Consider the following 7,213-nt stretch of genomic DNA (forward strand, 5'->3'; position numbering starts at 1 on the left):
ATTAGAGAGGTGCTGGAAAAGCACAGCAGTTCAGGCAGCAGCCGAGGAGCAGTAAAATCGACGTTTTGGGCAAAAGCCTTTCATCAGGAATACAGGCAGATAGCCTGAAGGGTGGAGAGATAAGTGAGAGGAGGGTAGGGGTGGGGTTGGGGAGAAAGTAGCATAGAGCACAATAGGTGAGTGGGGGAAGGGATGAAGGTGATAGGTCAGTGCGGGGAGGGTGAAGTAGACAGGTGGAAAAGAAGATAGGAAGGTAGGACAAGTCATGGGGACAGTACTGAGCTGAAAGTTTGGAACTGGGGTGAGGTGGGGAATGGGAAATGAGGAAACTGTTGAAGTCCACATTGATGCCCTGGGGTTGAAGTGTTCCGAGGTGGAAGATGAGGCATTCTTCCTCCAGCCGTCTGGTGGCGAGGGAGCGGCGGTGAAGGAGGCCCAGGGCCTCCATGTCCTCGGCAGAGTGGGAGGGGGAGTTGAAATGTTGGGCCACAGGGCGGTGTGGTTGATTGGTGCGGGTGTCTCAGAGATGTTCCCTAAAGCGCTCTGCTAGGAGGCATCCAGTCTCCCCAGTGACTAAAATGAATCTCTTTCCACTTCTTTGCATTAAATTTAATTTGCTTCTTGTCTGCCTATTCCATCAACTTTTCTGTGGTCCTTTTGAAGTTCTACACAATCCTCTTCATAGTTTATAGTACTGTACTTTCAATTTTCAATTTATTGGCAAATGTTGAAATTTCCTACTGAATACCAAACCCAATGCCGTTAATATACAACAAAAAGAGAAAGGATAGAAGTCTAAGTTCTTTGAGCTCAATTGCCAGTGTGAACATGGCATAAGAGATTCCTACACCAGGACAGACAAATCCATGTTATGCCTGAAATGAGACTTTGAGCCTCACCTAGCAGAGACCAATGAGAAGGCCTCCGGCCCGAAAAGATGAATTTCCTGGTCCTCGGCTACTGCCTGACATGCTGTGCTTTTCCAGCAACTCACTCTCAACTCTGATCCCCAGCATCTGCAGACCTCACAGTCTCCCGCAGTATCAGTTGATCATCCCCAGTCAACTTGTCAGAAATAGTAATTCAGGACAAAATTAATAGTCACTTTGGAAAATGTAGAATAATTAAAGAAAGCCTGAATTGATTTGTTAAGGACAAGTCATGTTTAATGAACTTACTTGAAAATGTTGTTGAAGTCGCACGGAGATTTGATAAGGGTCATGTGATTGTTGTAATACAATGTTGTCTTCTGAAAAACATTGAATAAAGACTTGTGGACATCATTCGAATTCAAAGAACAAAAGAAACATTCGCAACATGGATATAAAATTAACTGAATAATCAGAAATAGAATGAAATAGTGAAAGGTTGGTTGTTTTTAGACTGAAGTAAAGTTTACTTCAGTTGAGTTTTCCATGGGTCAGCATTAGGGCACTTTCTCTTTTTGATGTATATTAACGGCATTAGGTTTGGTATTCAATAGAAAATTTCAATATTTGCCAATAAATTGAAAATTGAAAGTACAGCACTATAAACTATGAAGAGGATTGTGTAGAACTTCAAAAGGGCCACAGAAAAGTTGATGGAATAGGCAGACAAGAAGCAAATTAAATTTAATGCAAAGAAGTGGAAAGAGATTCATTTTAGTCAAAAGAACATGGAGAGATAATACAAAATAAAGAATATAATTCTAAGAGTGTGCCAGAGCAGAGGGACCTGGATGCATATGTAATAAATCATTGAATGTAGAAGCACAAATTGAAAGAGTGGTCAATAAAGCGTACAGTGTGCTCAGCCTAATCATTAGGAGAATAGAGTACAAAAAGGTTGTGCTAAACTTACATAAATACTGATTTGACTGTGTGCAGTTCTGGGCACAAAACTTTACGAAGGCTGTGAAGACATTGCAGAAAGGATTCACAAGAAAGGCTCTAGGAATGAGCAACTTTATTTTCGCAGGTAGATTGGAGAAGATAAGAATGATTTATTTGGGAAGAGCAGGTAAAAAAGAGATGTGGTAGAATCATAGAATTACTTCAGTGCAGAAAGAGGCTGTTCAGCCCATCGAGTCTGCACTGACTCTCTGAAGAGCATCCCATCGAGACCCATGCACCCCAACCACCCCCCAACCCCCATAAGGGGCTTTTACCATAGTTAATTCACCTAACCTACATGTCCCTGGACACCATGGGGCAACTTTATTTTATCGTGGCCAGTCCACCTGACCTACACATCTTTGGACTGTGGGAGGAAACCATGCAAACACGGGGAGAATGTGCAAAATCCACACAGTCACCCAAGGCTGGAACAAGACTTGGATCCCTGGTGATGTGAGGCAATAGTGCTAACCACTGGCCTCTGTGGAGCCCTATTTTTGATAGCGGTATGTAAAATCATGACAGGTCTTGACAGAGTAGGTAGGGAGAAACTCTTCCCATTGGTGGAAGAATCAAGAACCAGAGTTTACAGATTTAAGGTAATTGAAAAAGAGGCTATGCCAACATGTGAAAACACTTTTTCTGCACAACAAGTGGTTAGGTCTGGAATGCACTGCCTGAGAGAGTGATGGTGGCAGATCCAATTAAGGCACCCAAAAGGAGAAGAATGTGCAAGGCCATGGGGAGAAACGAGAGACGAGGCACTAGATGAATTGCTATTTTCCCTGACCCCATGTGTTTAGTCAAATAGCTTCCTGTGCTGTAATAAGTCTATGATTCAATGAATTGAAAGTTAGATTTCAGGCTGGTACATTACTAGCAGCTGTCCTTAGGCACATCCTGGAGGGAGCAGGCGAGGGTGAAGACTCAGCAATTTCTCCCATCAGTATGCTGGAGAATCAGTCAACTGCAAGACAACTATTACTTCCAACAACACATGCAACTAAGGCCAGTGAAGGCTGAGTGGATGAATCATGGTTCACAAGTGATACGTAAACATATAGGTAATGTTTAACTGATTGTTACAACCATGTGTACTGGATCTCTTCTGTTCAAGCTTCTTGGTTCACTACAACAATGTGCAAATGATGTTTTTAGCACACAACTATACCTTACTCCATTTAATGTATGGTTACCTAATTCACCAGAAACATTAAGAAGTGAATTGCAATGTGAAAGGTAAGGAATTTTATTTCTTACTTATTGTCATAAAAATAATAGCCGCAACACCAAAGAACATTAAAAACTTAAGCACACAGTTAAAAAGCAAGTAGTTTCAAGTACAAAAAGAAAGATGAAATATTAAGCAGTTTAATGTCTGTAGATGGCCTTGAGGCAGGATCTTTTAACATGGGTTCACAGTTGGTCATTGCTATCCTGGATCAGTAGGAGCTATGAAAGGTGCAGATAAACTTGAATTCTCAGTGTTTCGCAAATTGGTGTTGTCAGTGGTTGCTTTGTCCTTCCTGACCAAGGGCAAAGGGAAAGCATTTTCCATTTCTGCTGTCTCCAATTCTCTGCCAAGACAGTTGCCTGAAATGCAGCTTAATTATGTGTTCCTATGAATGGAGTCATTCTTTCCAAGCTCGATAATTGCAGATGAGATGTTCATTTCCATTATGTAAAAGTTGACATGAAGATTATAAACAGGAGATTCATAAATCTTCACAACTGATTGAAGTCTCTTTTCATCAAAAGGCTAACTTCAGATCTGTCAATTTCATTTATTCCATATTGGTTTCTAGGAGCATGACTCAATTTGTGGTCAGGTGTTCATTGTGCTCAGTTTCAGTATCTTTCCTTTCTAAACCATTTCGGTCTGATAAAATGTGAAGTACCAAAATCAAATGAAAGTTGAATATTGATAGTTCATATTGCCTCGATAAAGCATACAACTCAATCTCTAGGTTAATAAAATTGCCTGCCCAATTCATACATCACTACGTGTTGAAAACAGCAGGGACATTCATCTCAAAATCTTTGCCCTAGCTGCCAACCATTCAGACCGTCTCCAGGAGGCTTAGTATGCAGGTGATCCCATTTATCAACACAGAACATTCTTTAAAAACATAGTAAGTTTAATTAACCTATAAATGAAATTCACTTAAGATAAAATAAAACCAGCCAGAAAATTGTGGAAATGCTCAGCATGTTAGGCAGCATCTGAGCAGAGGGGAACATTATCTTTTCAGGTCTGTGACCTTTTATCGGAACTGGGGAAAATTTGAAATTTGATAGGTTGTGAGCAAGAGAAAGTAGGAAATGGGGAAAGAACAAAAAGGGAAGGTCTGCGACAGGGTGGATGGCAGGAGGGAATAAATGACGAAAGGTTTTATACTGCATGATTGAAGGGAGTGTGAAGAGACAAAACCTGTATCCAGTGGAAATGTGGTATTTTGTTTTTGTATCAGTAGGATTGGTCTTCATTTTTAATTCACATTAAGCAAAAAATGGTCTCTGGAATAAAATTGTTATGGAGGTCGACAACAGGCATTGTAACCTATGGAGAGATCACAGAATTCGGTCACACTTGCAAGGTGGTAAGTGTATTTAAAAAAAAACGTTATACAGCCAGATAAGTAAGAATCTTTCTTCAATTCTATACTCATGAAATGTGGTATTTATAACCCTCCAAAATTGCTTGGAATTGTTTGTCACTCCTTGATAATAGGTATATGATTTGAAACTTCTGTAGAAAGAGCCAGTTGATGATGCAATCTAATAGAAAATGTTGTCAGTCATTTTGGGCTGTTATCACTTTTCAGGAGCTGCCCTCTGCAAACAGATAGCATTTAAATAACTTCTGAATTTTCAAAGGCTGCTCACTCAAGAGTCAAACCTGTTTACAATGAATAACAATAATAGAGGAATCAGTGTGCTCAGCGAAGTGATGCTTGCTCTGATTCCCAGGCAGAAGTACTCACTCACCAACAAAGCTTAAGGAACCAAAACAAAGCCTGAGTTAGTTTACAGCATCAGATTTTAGGTTTAGTTCTAAATGCATTACTTCAATGGTGTCTTAAATCAAAAGCACCAATTTTCTCTAGTCATGACGAAGCAATTTTTCTTTTGATAAGGAGGCAAAATTTAAAAATTACTCCTGTAGCTGTATGATGTTAAAAGGTTTTTCATCAATCATGTTGATAAACAGTTAAATCAGAGAGATCAGGGTGGAATTTTTCCGGCCTGTGAATGGTATGGACAATGACGGCAAAGTTGGGAAAACGCAGTGAAAATGGAAAAATTAGAGCCTTGATCTCAAGAAAAAGAAATCCAATTTTTCACATAAGGCTTTATCAACTAGTTGAGATTCTCATTGCTGAGCAGTGAGGTTTATTTCAATACATTGACAACTCATTATTACCTCATCTCGTCTCATTTATCTGCAGGTCCCTACTCTCCCAAGCAGTAGAGAGAAACTAGATAGTGCCATTTTCCAGTATGGAAGTCAGTGCAGTTAACGAATGCCTATAGTTCACCAACATCTTCTCCAGTCATCTACCTTGACCTGAATTCCCCAACATCTCACAGCATGCTTCATGGTCAGTGATTGCCTGCACCCTCTGCCCACAGAGATTGGCATCAGCAAAGAACCCCATCAGCTTGGCTCATATTGAACTTATTTTTAATACGGTTCAATACTTCAATACTGCTGTTTGGATTTATCAAATACAGGCTGACCATGTTCAAGACTCTGGACTGAGATCGGACAGTGCTCTGACTATCCTCCTTTTAACTGGAATAAGGACTAATTCCTGTAGAATGCATACATGACCATGTACATGGTCATTACATTGTTGCTGCCAGGCTGTTTTGAGTAGGTGAACAGACACTTATCTAATGATCTGAACAGGGTGCATCTCAGGGCTCTTAATTTGTGATTTTAGCATTCACTCAGTTTGTACCGATTTGGATGTTCACAGCTTTTTTGCCTTGCTTTGCCTGTTTTTTGTAGTTTTGTTGCCTATGCAGAATGTACAGGCCCATAGTACTTCACTCTTTCATTTTTTTTTCGCACAAACAACAAGCCAGTCAGTTTAGGCAGACATAGCGCTCCGTGGCATTGTGCAACATCAATCATACCTGCAGCAACAGCTTTCACAACAAATATACTGAACGTACATGATCATATGTGAAAATCTACAGGAAGTAGTCTTTATTCCAGTTAAAAGGATGATAGTCAGTCAGGGGGTCCTGTCACATTCAGTCAGGGACACTATCCAATCTCAGTCCAGGGTCTTGAACACGGTCAGCTTGCTACTTAGTATGACCAGGAGCCAAGGATCCATCTCTTTGCAGACCAAGAGATGAGCCACAGTCAGTCCTGCCAGTTACGTTGAACTAGTCTGAGAGTTACTGGATAGTCAGTCAGGAACTGGACAAAGATCAGACAGAGGTCTGGTCTCTTATTGCCTGGGGCTCAGTTTTCAATTCAGCCACAGCTAGTCCTGCAGGCCTGTGCACTGAAAAGGGCTATTGCTTTCATGGGGAGGATGATAGGGAAGTCAAATATGGGGATTAGAAGCAACATGCTGGGCTGCAGAGGGATAATTTCTGTGAAGGGAAGGCAACTCAATATCTAAGAGTGAGATATGATAGAGTATTGGACAGCATCTGTACTGTGGGAGGGATAATCATCGACAGTCATCACTGTATTCAATGAGGGACAGTGCATAGTTATGGTTCTCCTTATTGAAGGTCTCCAGTTCTCAATGTATCATGGGCTAGCGTAAACTGCAAATTGTGTGCATTCTGATTGCTGACTGACCACAGTACAAACGAGCAGATTTGCTTCTGATATTATAGAGTCATAGAGATGTACAGCATGGAAACAGACCCTTCAGTCCAACCCGTCCACACTCACCAGATATCCCAACCCAATCTAGTCCCACCTGCCAACACCCAGCCCATATCCCTCCAAACCCTTCCTATTCATATATCCATCCAAATGCCTCTTAAATGTTGCAATTGTACCAGCCTCCACCACTTCCTCTGGCAGCTTATTCCATACATGCAACACCCTCTGTGTGAAAACATTGCCCCTTAGGTCTCTTTTATATCTTTCCCCTCTCACCCTAAACCTATGCCCTCTAGTTCTGTACTCGCCCACCCCAGGGAAAATACTTTGTCTATTTATCCTATCCATGCCCCTCATAATTTTGTAAACCTCTATAAGGTCACCCCTCAGCCTCCAACGCTCCAGGGAAAACAGCCCCAGCCTGTTCAACCTCTCCTATAGCTCAAATCCTCCAACCCTGGAAACATCCTTGTAAATC

The sequence above is a fragment of the Chiloscyllium plagiosum genome, chromosome 14 (assembly GCF_004010195.1).
Source record: "Chiloscyllium plagiosum isolate BGI_BamShark_2017 chromosome 14, ASM401019v2, whole genome shotgun sequence".
Lineage (NCBI taxonomy): Eukaryota > Metazoa > Chordata > Chondrichthyes > Orectolobiformes > Hemiscylliidae > Chiloscyllium > Chiloscyllium plagiosum.